Below are 13,146 nucleotides of genomic sequence, written 5' to 3' on the forward strand. Positions count from 1 at the left end.
TACTACGCTAAGCCATTTCCGATCAATCACGTTTGACATAGGTCACCAAAGTTTCAACTTGTTTGATGGTCAGACGACCATCTCGGTGTTGTCTCCTTCAAATTCCATTAAAACTAACAAAACCTTAATTGTGTAGCAAGTAGATTCATAGTGGTTGTAGTAATAAGTCTAAAGAAAAATATATACCACTTTCCTAGTTACCTGATTGGAGTAGCGGGGGTTAATTAAGCCAAAATTGCACTGCTGCGTAGTTCAGAAACCACGCTTTGCGAATTAAATCTCAAAAATACTTACAAGAAGAATATTGAATGTCTTGATTGAGATAAAATACATGCGCAACCTCCAATTCAAATACTTAAACATTTCTTAGCCCAGTTGAATGCCCTTGAATTCTAAGAGGAAAGCTAAGTACTTTCCAAGCAATTCCATTCTTTTTAAATGAAACTACGAAATTGTGTATTTAATGTGTATCCCACAACGCCACATGAAGCTTTAGAGACCTGAAATATCGATCACACAGGCCACCAAATGTTGGGCCCAGAAGTAAGCCTCTGTTTTCCTTAAGACCCTGCTGTACTTAAGGACTAGTAGGCCGGGCTTTACTACAGATCTAAGGAGTGATACAGCTAGTATATCCATCACCAGCAAGTAAAAGGCCCTAGAAAGCTTCTAGTAATCGAAAGAAGAGAACAAATTTATTCTGTGACCTGGTTTCTGATAGGGTTTTTAATTGGTTCATTGAACAATCTTCCCATTAAAGCTCTGTAAGGTTTTCACGAACAGGCCAGTTTAACCTAAACTAGCCTTTCTAAAGGCCTGAAGGAGTCCGATGATAGAATTTTTGATTAAATTCTGGTTTCGAAGTAAATGTACCAAGGAGTGTTACGTTTTTGCTATATCCCCTACACTTTTTCCTCAACAAAACATTCTTTTATTACAAGACAATTTAATCAATTTGAAAAAAACTATTTTCTTTGAAAATGTAAACTTAATTTTTGTAATTCTTCTTTGGATATATGGTTATTTAAAGTATATTAGGTTTGCGTTATTTCCTCCATATAAAATTTTTTCACAAATTTGAAGCAACTACTCCAGTCACGCGTATTTAGCAAACCCTGTATGCTCGTCGTAAATTAAAAATAAATGAAAATTATGATTTGATATTCAGTTTTAGTAAACCGAATATCCTTCGAAAAGTGTTAGCTCATTTTTTTTTCTTCGCAATAATGCTTTGAAGGACTTGTCACATTTGAAGTTGGAGTTTTTTAAACTAAAGCGTTGCGAATAGCAAATAATATATTACCTTGACCATATGTATATTCTCTCCCGCATTGTAACTTTCCAACCCTTATCACGCCCTTGTATATTGCTGATATTATTTACGCTGTGAAGCATAATCTAGTCGCATCTGTGATATCATCACAGGCAACTAGTTGAACTTTAGTCAATAAGATATCTATGTAGCTCATCCTGTCAGCTATACCGTTGACGAAGCAAGCAACATATATCACAAAGACCGATCAATATTGGCCAGATATCGTCCTTCGAAGTTTCCTCCCACAAATAGAAGTGTTAGATATGCAGCCGCCTGCTTGCCGCTCAGAATCCGTAGTTTTTTATAATTTTGCTGTTGAAATTTTCTAGTGGGTTTTTTATACCCGTGTTACTACCACTTGTGCAAATATTATGAGTGGAGCTGTATGAAATTAGAAATGCAAATAAACTCACACAAAGCCATGTAAAAGTGATCTATTATTTTGCATACCGAAAGGGTAGACAAAATATTTGTACGCTGAGTATTTGCATAATTGAAAAAGTTCAGATTAAAACGCGAAAAGCTGATAAGTCAAAAAAAAGCATCATAAAAATTTTGCATAAAAATAAGTAAATATGTTAGACAAAACAGCTCTCTGTTATTAAAAAAAAAAATATGGTTCATGTGCAGTCGTAATAAAAATATCACATTTTCTTATTAAAAACCAAACAATTACACGCAAAAAACCCGCACCACCTGAAAAGACGGGAACCGGTGCGTATACGTAACAGGTTTTTATACTCAGCTGAGCAGAACTCACAGAGTATATTAATTTTGTTCTCATAACGGTACCCCGTAACGGCATAAACTAATCGAGATAGATATGGACTTCTATATATCAAAATTATCTGGGCAAAAAAAGAAATTCATTTAGCCATGTCCGTCCGTCCGTCTGTCTGCCCGTAAACAAGATAACTTGAGTAAATTTCGAGGTACCTTAATGAAATTTTGCATCTCAGATCGCTATTAAAAATGAATGAAATCAGACTATAACCACTCCCACTTTTTCGATATCGAAAATTTCGAAAAACCGAAAAAGTCCGATAATTCATTATCAAAGACAGACTAAGTGATGAAACTTGGTAGGTGGATTGACTTTATGACGCAGAATAGAGAATTGGTAAAATTTTGGACAATGGGCGTGGCACCACGCACTTTTTAAAGACTGTAATTTAAAAGTTTTACAAGCTGTAATTTGGCAACTGAGTATGTAATGTTCTGTTACACCCGAACTTAGCATTCTTTACTTGTTTAAAATACAAATAAAGGCGCGTTACATCTCCGAGGGAATTTGGGCGAATTTTCTATCACAATTTGTGCCGTGCTCCTACAAATTGGCGGAACATTATGCACTTGGTTTATGTTGACTTCGAATCGGATCCGCAAGCGTATGTATTTTCGCTGAAGAGTGTTTTTCGACAGAAATGCACTCGGAGTGTTTGTCTAATGCCGGCCGCTAGTATATCCATGCGTGTTAGAGATAGGAATGATATTTGGATACATAATTATGTTAACGTAACGACTTTTGTATCTTATCTTTCTTACGTGCAAATATATTTTTCTGTTCCTCCTTGATTAAGCACAATTTGTTTTGCCCGTACTCTCTCCATTCTCCATCTTAGTCTTGTTTTCATTCTGTTTAACCTTTCCCCTTCTTTTCCCATAACTCCCTCTTTTTTAGCCTTTTTTCAACCACCCTTCAAGCTCCGCTGTACCATCTTGATCGTACAATCTCAGCCAACTCCCACTCCCACTTCCTTTTCCATATCCATCTCCGCTATCAATGGGAAGTGGGGTGATTCCCATTGTACATCAATTTCCACTTCCACTTCTATGTCTACTTTCACTTCCACTTTCACTACTAATCCCCCTACTACTCGCACTCTCATTCCCACAGTTTTTTTTAATCGGTTTTATTTAGCTTGACTTTCTGTAGCGTGTGGCATATTGATAGTCATAAGTAAGCTCAACTGAACCTAGATCAGGTTATGCTAGGCCTCACATTTTTAGAAATTTCACGCGCCCAACGCTTGCATTTAATTGTTTGATCAACGCCCTAGATTGGTGAGGAGTGTGATGGCTAGTATCTAGGACCTACCTAATTATTTTCTAGCTTTAAGTATTATTATTACTTAATGTAAGCATTATTTGCAATAAAACCGTTCAACTTAAACATTTTTTGTTAATTATTATAACTTTTTTTTTTTTTTGAGGAGCTGCTGAGGGATTACCCACTTTAAGTGTTTCCGTATGATTAACTGAGGAACATTTTTTCTGATTCAAAATCATTCGAACTTTAAAAAGATACGAACTTTTTTGTCTTAAATCAAATGAAAATTTGCTTAAACATAATTTGAGTTCGTGAGAAAAACATAAACCAAGTAGATTTAATAATAAAGCATCACAATTCTAAACTTCAAAGATAAGGCAACAATGACACTCCCAGCGTTACAAAGAGATGATGTTTACAACATATTTGGCATTGTCAAGGGCGCCTTACCGTAATGCTACTTAGATCACACTCCCTTTTCCAAACACGTTCTATAGTGGCAAAAAAATAAAAAATTCTTAAAATACGGTACATTAAATAAACGATAGACAAGGCTTTTCGTATTTGTATTTGCAGTTATTTTGTCCTTTTTTCGGCTTGCCTCTAGGAAATGGAAGTCAAACGCAAATTTAAATATATTCGAATAAAACAAGTAGGGAGTCTTAGTTTTGGTATTACCGAGCATTACTTATTTAAACAGCTTTAAGCTTCTACAAGACACTCGTATAAGAAATATTTTTTGGATTTAAACTGCCCTTTGTATTCGACCACGATTCGACTGAAAATCGTTTATATAGAAGGAAAACGTATGTACCGAATTTTTTCATGATACGTCAGAGTTTCTTCGAGTTATGGCTTCCTAAAAGCAGAAAAACGCTTTCTTAAAAAGAGGACGATGCCACACCCATTTTCTATAATCTTTAGATACATGTCTTAAATAAAAAACTGTTCCTTTTTTGCAACATTTAGCTCTACAAGAATTGTAATGGGTGGGATTAAGCATTGAATAATGAAAATTAAACATTATTGTCACTACGCACCGGCCAATTTCTTTTGCTATATCCCCTACACTTCCTTTTATTATAAGCCAATTTAACCAATTTTAAAGTAGAACAATTTTCTATGAAAATGTAATTTTAAATTTTGAAATTCTTCCTTTGAGATATTGGGTTTGCGATATTTTCTCCATACAAAATTTGTTCACAAATTTGAAGCAACTCCAGTCACGCGTAATTAACAAACCCTGTATGCTCGTCGGAAATGAAAAATAAATGAAAATTATGATTTGATATTCAGATCTATTAAACCGAAGATCCTTCGAAAAGTGTTAAACCATTTTTTTCTTCGCAATAATGCTTTGAAGGACTTGTCACGTTTGAAGTTGGAGTTTTTTAAACTAAAGTGTTGCCAACAGCAAACAATATATGACCTTAGCCGTATTTATATTTTCTCCCGCATTTAAACGCTACGAACGACCGCAAATTCATTAGTGTAGAAGCAAAAAGTGTAATTGTGTGAGTCGTAAATCAATGAACATTCATTTATTTCGCTTACGAATTGTTTTCATTCCAGATTTCCCAGTAAAACGCACACCACTAAGGCACAACTTTGATCTGTATACTTTAACACGTCAAACTCTTACTTATCTGGAAGCAACCAGGACACGCATGCCCTTCATGTAATTGTCTGTACACGACACCAACCAACTTTTAAATTTTCGAAATGTGGAACCAACGCCTCTTTCTTTAGCGCAATTATATTGAAACTGCAGGTTTCTTTGGTCTTACGTTAGAGAATATCGAATGCAAGTTGTGAGTGATTTCTTCTGTTATATGAAGCGAACCTCTGCTACAAGAAGAAGAAGAACAACAAGTCCATTTCCAAACATGGATCAAATATGTTGTGATATTAGTTTCTTATGGCACTTGTCCTTATAGTGTGGGACTCCGTTGAATTTGACGTTGACTCCGTTCAATTTTCAGGTCATGTTACTGTTGTTATTTTTTCGCAAAGCTTGAAGGAAAGCATCGTATTTGTGGGATGACAATGTCAATATCAGTATCAGTTGAAGTGTCCAATCACTTAGTATAGAAAAGGGTTGTTCATTCTTGTGAGTGCTTGAAGTAAACTATTACATCCTTTGTCCCTTGGAATATTAGCACAGTTCATTGTTGGCGTGGAAGACTAACACATTTTTTACAGTTTTTTTTTAGTTATCACATACATGGACACCCTAGAAAACAACTGCTTAATCTAGCCCCGCCTCCAAGAGCGGCAAGGGAACATCTCCATAAGCAATGTGATGAGATCCAGCACCTGTCAACAAAGTTGTTTTATACAGACGAGCATAGGCAGCCTCTATGCGAAATTTACACAGAATTGGTAGATGAACTTGCCAGGACGGGCCAGCTGAAACCCCGTTATCAAATACACTATCCTACTCTAGCAGAAGAAGAAATCACACTGCAGGGGAGACACCATATAGCTTGGCCCAATTTCGTTCTGTATACTGTAACAGGTAAGACTTTTACTTCTCCAAAATCAACACCGACACAAGTAATGTATGTTCTACATGCGCCTCTAACACCAACTTCCTATGATTTGATGACAATTTGTGAGTGGCCGCACCTAATGAATGCGGAGAAGCATTGTTAACAGAACAACAAAAACAACAAAATAGTGCTGCAAATACTTCACAGCATACAAATGAGACGTGGAAGTGTCAACAAAGCTTTTATGTTTTCTTCTTTTTTTCTAAATTTGTTTAAAAGCCACAACGCTTTAAAATGGAAATAAATTTTTCCATACAAAAGTATTAGATAGTATAAGGGAATTCGTATAAAAAATATATATCTATCAGTTATACGTATATACATAAATATGTAATTTCATTGTACTCGAAGCAACTTAGCCGAATGATGGCATTCTTATTAAAAATGCATTGAGGCCAACAACATAAATAAAAAATAAATGTACGGGTATGACATTATGACATATGTGCCAGCATATTTGAATAAAATCAATATATTTACGTTGATCCAAAGCGGCACTACACAATGAAACGGCAAGGAAATGGGAAATGAGGAGATGGGGGGAAAATAGAAAATATTTGTATAGAGTGAATGCTACGTAAAAAGGATGCACGAGTTTACGCAAATTATGGTATATTGCAAAGGTATTGTATGAATGGATATGTAAAATAAAGAGATATATATACATACACATACCTACCTATTTATATTATTATATGTACTTATCTATATATAAAATTCAAATTATGTATGTATGTAGGTATAGATCGGGTTGCGTCCTTAACTGATCGACCGATGACAACCAAATTTGCACAACCCATTGGAAGCCTTCCAAAGTTGGTCGTAGGATAAAAGTAGTTTCGACACATAAAAGAGGCGTGGCGCCTCCCACACAAATGGAATCTTTGGTACTGTATAACTCTGAAGGTATTCATGCAACAAGAAAATGTGGGATGAGGGAGCAGGGGGCGTGGATGGATGTAGTAATTGTAGGATAATCAAAATTTGTAAGGAGCTAAATATATGACGTTAAGTCCTAATACATCCAGTAAAATGTGAATTGTGGAAAAGGGGGAGTGACACCTTCATTACAAATGGGGGTTTTCAGAACTTTTGATGCCGTACAAAGTTGGGTTATTGTAACAGCTAAAGTTTGACTGCAGAGTTGAGTTTGGCTGTTATTCCTTTTGGACGTTTAGTAATCTGCCACTCTTAAAAATTGTTGTTAACTTCAGTCTAACTATATCTTCTATATCTATATAAAAATCAAACAACCGGGACAACTTATCTATGCATTGACACACTCGTGGAAGAATAGCAAGCTGCGCATTATCCGGTTGAGTTCTTCACTCCTTGGAGCCATCAGGAATTCCTCCTCATCGATTGATCCTTAAAAAAAGGGTCCATAATAATTATGCTTCGTAATTTAAATCCTCCGTGCTTATGTAATGGGACAAAGTTTATCATCCCAAAACTTTTACCGAATGTCATTGAAGCAATGATTTTATCGGGATATTGCGAAAACAACAATGTTTCCATACCAAGGATTCCATTAATACCGACAGATATGCCATTCAATTTTAAACGCCTCCAATTTCCTATTAAGTTGGCTTTCACAATGTCTATCAATAAAGCTCAAGGACAGCCATTAACTATAGTAGGAGTCAATCTTACCAACTCATGTTTCACCCATTACCAATACGTAGCCACCTCAAGTGTGGGCTTATCGAAACATCTTTTTATTTATACTCCAATTAATATTACAAAAATATTGTATATCCTATGGTTTTTAGCAGTACCTAAATTCTTAAATAGGGAACCTTAAAATAAGATTAAAATTTGTGTTATTTATTTTGTATATTTTTATTGGAACGTGGGGCGAAACCCAGGGGCATGAGCTAGTATATTATATAAATACTAGAAGACCCTACAGACGTTTTCCTGCCCTAAAGTTGGCCAATCTGCATACATTTTAATAAACTTTTTCCGTCTGACTCTGCCCTCCCACCCTACCACTTTTTCCAAATCCTTTTATTCACTCCTCCCTCCGTCTTTTTCGCTTCATCTATCTCCATCTTCGTCTCACTCTATCTCTTTCTCAATATCCTTTTCCTTCTCTCAATTTCTTCTCATTCTTCTGCATTCCTTATTGCCTGTCCCAGAAGGTGGTATGTCCCAGTCTCACTCCGAGTCTCAGTCCCAGTCCGTCCTAGTCCTAATCCCAGTCCCAGTTCGTCTCTGGATAATATATTACTCTGTACTAAAACACTCATCAACAACTTTCATTTGATATCCACATTCTATAAACACATTCTAGGGGTACCCGGGGCCACATTTTGGCCTATAGCTCGAGACTCTAGTCACCCAGGGGTATGAAAATTACCCTCTACTAAAGCACTCATCAACAGCTTTCATTTGATATCCATATTCTATACACACATTCTAGGGGTACGCAGGTCCACATTTTGGCCTATATCTCGAGACCTGAGACACCCAGGGGTATGAAAATTACCCTCTGCTAAAGCACTCATCTACAGCTTTCATTTGATATCCATATTCTATAAACACATTCTAGGGGTACCCGGGTCCACGTTTTGGCCTATATATCGAGACCCTAGTCACCCAGGGATATGAAAATTACCCTCTAATAAAGCACCCATCAACAGCTTTCATTTGATATCCACATTCTATAAACACATTCTAGGGGTACCCAGGTCCACGTTTTGGCCTATATATCGAGACCCTAGTCACCCAGGGGTATGAAAATTATCGTCTACTAAAGCACTCATCAACAGCTTTCATTTGATATCAATAATCTATAAACATATTCTAGGTGTACCCGGTCCACTTTTTGGAATATAGCTCGAGACCCTAGTCACCCAGGGGTATACAAATTACCCTCTGCTAAAGCACTCATCTACAGCTTTCATTTGATATCCATATTCTATAAACACATTCTAGGGGTACCCGGGTCCACGTTTTGGCCTATATATCGAGACCCTAGTCACCCAGAGATATGAAAATTACCCTCTAATAAAGCACCCATCAACAGCTTTCATTTGATATCCACATTCTATAAACACATTCTAGGGGTACCCAGGTCCACGTTTTGGCCTATATATCGAGACCCTAGTCACCCAGGGGTATGAAAATTATCGTCTACTAAATCACTCATCAACAGCTTTCATTTGATATCAATAATCTATAAACATATTCTAGGTGTACCCGGTCCACTTTTTGGAATATAGCTCGAGACCCTAGTCACCCAGGGGTATACAAATTACCCTCTGCTAAAGCACTCATCAGCAGCTTTCATTTGATATCCATATTCTATACACACATTCTAGGGGTACGCAGGTCCACATTTTGGCCTATATCTCGAGACCTGAGGCACCCAGGGGTATGAAAATTACCCTCTACTACAGCACTCATCAACAGCTTTCATTTGATATCCATATTCTATAAACACACTCTAGGGGTACACGGGTCCACGTTTTGGCCTATATCTCGAGACCCTAGTCACCCAGGGGTAAGAAAATTACCCTCTACTAAAGCACTCATCAACAGCTTTCATTTGATATCCATATTCTATACACACATTCTAGGGGTACCCAGGTCCACATTTTGGCCTATATCTCGAGACCCGAGACACCCAGGGGTATGAAAATTACCCTCTACTAAAGCACTCATCAACAGCTTTCATTTGATATCCATATTCTATAAACACACTCAAGGGGTACCTGGGTCCACTTTTTGGCCTATATCTGGAGACCCTAGTCACCCAGCCACCTATCCTATATTTCAAGTTAGATCAAACTACACACGGGGTGCAAAACAAATTCAAAATCGGTTCAGTAGTTTAGGAGTCCATTGGCCTCAATTGTGTGACACGTGTTTTTTATATATTAAGATGTAGAGTAAGTGCGGGTAATGTGGTATAACCATTTCATTTTCCTACGTAATATCAAGAATTTGCACTAAACCATAGCTTTACAGTTGAGATTTTGAAAAAGATATCTTAAAACTCATAAACGGATTCTTGAAAAAATTGTAGGCTAATGTGGTATAGGTATATCACAATACTCACCTTTAAATGATGAAATGGTTATAGATTGAAAAGTATAATGTCCCTGACTCAGAGGTCTGGTTCACGGATGGATCGAAATTCGATGACAAAAGAACGGAGCGGGCATCTATGGGCCGAACTTCAAGAAATCGATACCACTGGGCTGCTTACTTACTTACTTAATTGGCACTTAACGGTCTAAACGGTTATGGCCGTCCAACAAGACACGCCATTCGCTCCTTCGCTCCACCAACCGGCGCCAATTGGCCACACCAATGGAGTTTAAATCGTTTCCCACCTGGTCCTTCCAACGGACTGGGGGCCGCCCTCTACCTCTGCTTCCATAGGCGGGTACCGGTAGAAACACTTTCTTCGCCGGAGCATCATCTTTCATTCGCATAACATGGTCATCCAGCGCAGCCGCTGCCTTTTAATTCGCTGGACTATGTTGATGTCTGCGTATAGCTCGTACAGCCCTGCATTAAATCTTCTTCGGTACTCGCCATCGCCAATGCGTAGAGGTCCTTAAATCTTTCGAAGAACTTTTGTCTCTAGCACTCCCAAAGCCGCTTCATCTGCTGTTGGCATGGTCCATGCTTCTGCCCCATATAGCAGGATGGGTACGATAAGTGACTTGTAGAATATGGGCTGCTACCCTACCATATTTCAAGCAGATATCCATGCAATTGCGGTAGATAATGTCTACGGAGAGGCTCATCCTCGAAGATAGATACTTTAGATCGGACTGCCAGATTTGTTAGGATTGGTTCCTGGACATCAAGTACATGAAGGTAATGAACATGCAGATTTGTAGCAAAGCAGGGTGCTACAGCAGCATTCTATGGTCCAGAGGACTTTGTTGGAGTCGCAAAAGTTCACACCAGGGAATTTATAAGTACCTGGGAAACAAAACAATTCAAACATTACTGGATTGACTGCTCAGGGCTAAGAGAGGCCATATATTCCGGCAACGAAAATATCAGCCAAACTCAGCCAAACGAACTCTCACTGGGTACTATACGGGACTCTGTAGTCTACGATATCAGCAAAGTAAGTTAAATCTATCCAATACTCAAATTTGTCACTTCTGTGAGGTGGAGGATGAAACGCCGGTTCACATTCTCTGCGAATGCGTCGCTCTCGCAAGGCAGACACTCTCCCATCTAGGTGGTGTGATTTTTAATCCATGTGCGATATGAAGTAAAATACCTGAAGAGGTAATTAGATAAATCGAAAGCTTTCACATACAAGATTAGGCTGAAATGTCATGCACAACAGATCTACACAAAGATCGCAGCGCTTCCAGGCCTAATCATAGTCATAATATATTGAAAAGTAACTTTTTATTTGAAAACTGAAAAATTAAGAAAGAAATGTTTGAAAACATTAAAAATTAACTGCCTGATAAAAATTTTGCTTGCCAAAAAATATATGATTAAAGGGCACATAGATTTTACAGTTCACATAAGTAAACGGCCGTTAGTCTGTAAGATAGTTCCTTACCAGCAACGCAAAGAAAAATTTACGTCTTTTCAAAGGCCGCTGCTAATAAATAAATGCACAAAAACAATAAAGCAAGCAGCCTCACTTATGTACATGTACACGTTAAAGCAAGAAGTCACACTTATTTACATGATCACACCAAACAAGCAGCCACACATACACATAACCAGCAGCTTGAAGCAAAGAGACTATTTAACATATAAATCCCATTATCATCAACCGAGAGCAGACGCTTTTACTTATACATACATAGTTAAATAACCAAGTATGCGACGTTCCAGAAGGTATGTTTTAGAAAAGTGCAGACCTTAGGAGAAATATGCGAACAAGAGAGTATGAAAGCAGCGCGGTGCAAGCGACAATCAATCAATTTGATTTTAACACGCTTTTAGCGAAGTAAGCGAGTATTGTAATTGTGAAGTACTACTGCTATATTAAAGTTGTAAATAAAAAACATTTTGCCATACTGAATATTGGATTTATTTATTCGACAGTTCAGCGATTCGAACGTTAAAAGAAGGTGGACAGTAATCATAAAACCCCAAATTCGTTGCAATAATTTATAGTTATATATATAGTTATATAGTTTATCCGAACCCATGATGAAATGAATACTCAGGTGTTCTCATCCTGTTGACGTTTTCCCTTATTCGACAAGTTGTCTATCATACAGAACAGCCTTTGCGTTCTACTGCGATCGGAGTAGATTTTACTATACGTTTAGAAATATTATAGCTATATAAGCCGCTACTAGAATTGTTTAGCCAAAAAGATTAACGTAACTTTGTGTTCCACAAAAAAAAATATAGAAAAAATTTTGCAGATCTCAAATTTTTTGGGGAAATTTGTACGAAAAATGAAATAATCAAAATTTAATACCTTTGTAGTACAAGTAAATACTGCAAAATAGAGCTACCGAGGATATGTTGGTAACATCACCATTATTATGCCAGACGGCAAAAACACATCAACTTTGGCGCAAAATTTTGACTTATGAAATTTTTTTCAGCCGTCTCGTTTTCCCGAAATATTGGTTCATGGTTGTTTTTCCGATTTGCCAATAACATTTGAAGACATATCCAACCATTAGGGCTGCAATCAAGTTGTAAAAATTGTGCAATTTTCGCGATGAAATAGAAATTTTTATTAGCTCTTGCATTTGTTCATTCGGATTGATATCCAAAATGGAATTTTATGTACAAATCGAAGAAAAGGAATATAATTCCGAAACAAAACTTTTTGAGTTATTTTGAGGTAACAAATATTGGATTGCCACTTCCTGGAAAACAGCAACGGAGAAAGAAGGCGGGTTATATCCAAACCAATTATGGGATATATATAATATCAACGAATTAGGTGAGGTCCGAATATATAGTTTCATCGACGGGTGACACAACGCCATTCGAAATGCGTTTGGGACACACCCTAACATATTTAATTTCATAAATAAAATAAAAAATGAAAGCACACTAACAGAAAGAAAACTTCTGCAATTTTCAGAGGCGAGCCACATCGCATTGTATTACTTTTTATTTATACATAAACACCCTACAAATAAAAAAAAAACGTTTCTGAGTTTTGAGAAAAATTAAATGTTATTGATATTAGAGAAAAATTGCAAAGTTTACAAACGGCGATGATTACAAGGGCATGTTTCTGAATTTCACTTCTGCATCAGCTG

The 13,146-nt window shown here is 37.1% G+C and overlaps 1 protein-coding gene across 5 annotated transcripts in view; it reads right to left on the reverse strand.

Annotated features, from left to right (window-relative positions):
• Positions 1–13,146, reverse strand: part of Ac13E (Adenylyl cyclase 13E) — a 367,921-nt gene that overhangs the window by 173,347 nt on the left and 181,428 nt on the right. The window contains exon 1 of one of the 5 annotated variants that reach the window (XM_067784824.1): positions 12,345–12,452. The exons of the other annotated variants lie outside the window; for them this stretch is intronic. The gene's annotated coding sequence lies outside the window, so the exon portion shown is untranslated. Of the gene's footprint in view, positions 1–12,344; positions 12,453–13,146 lie in introns of those variants that run through there. 5 annotated transcript variants of the gene reach the window in all.

This window comes from Eurosta solidaginis, chromosome 4, assembly GCF_040869045.1.
Source record: "Eurosta solidaginis isolate ZX-2024a chromosome 4, ASM4086904v1, whole genome shotgun sequence".
NCBI lineage: Eukaryota > Metazoa > Arthropoda > Insecta > Diptera > Tephritidae > Eurosta > Eurosta solidaginis.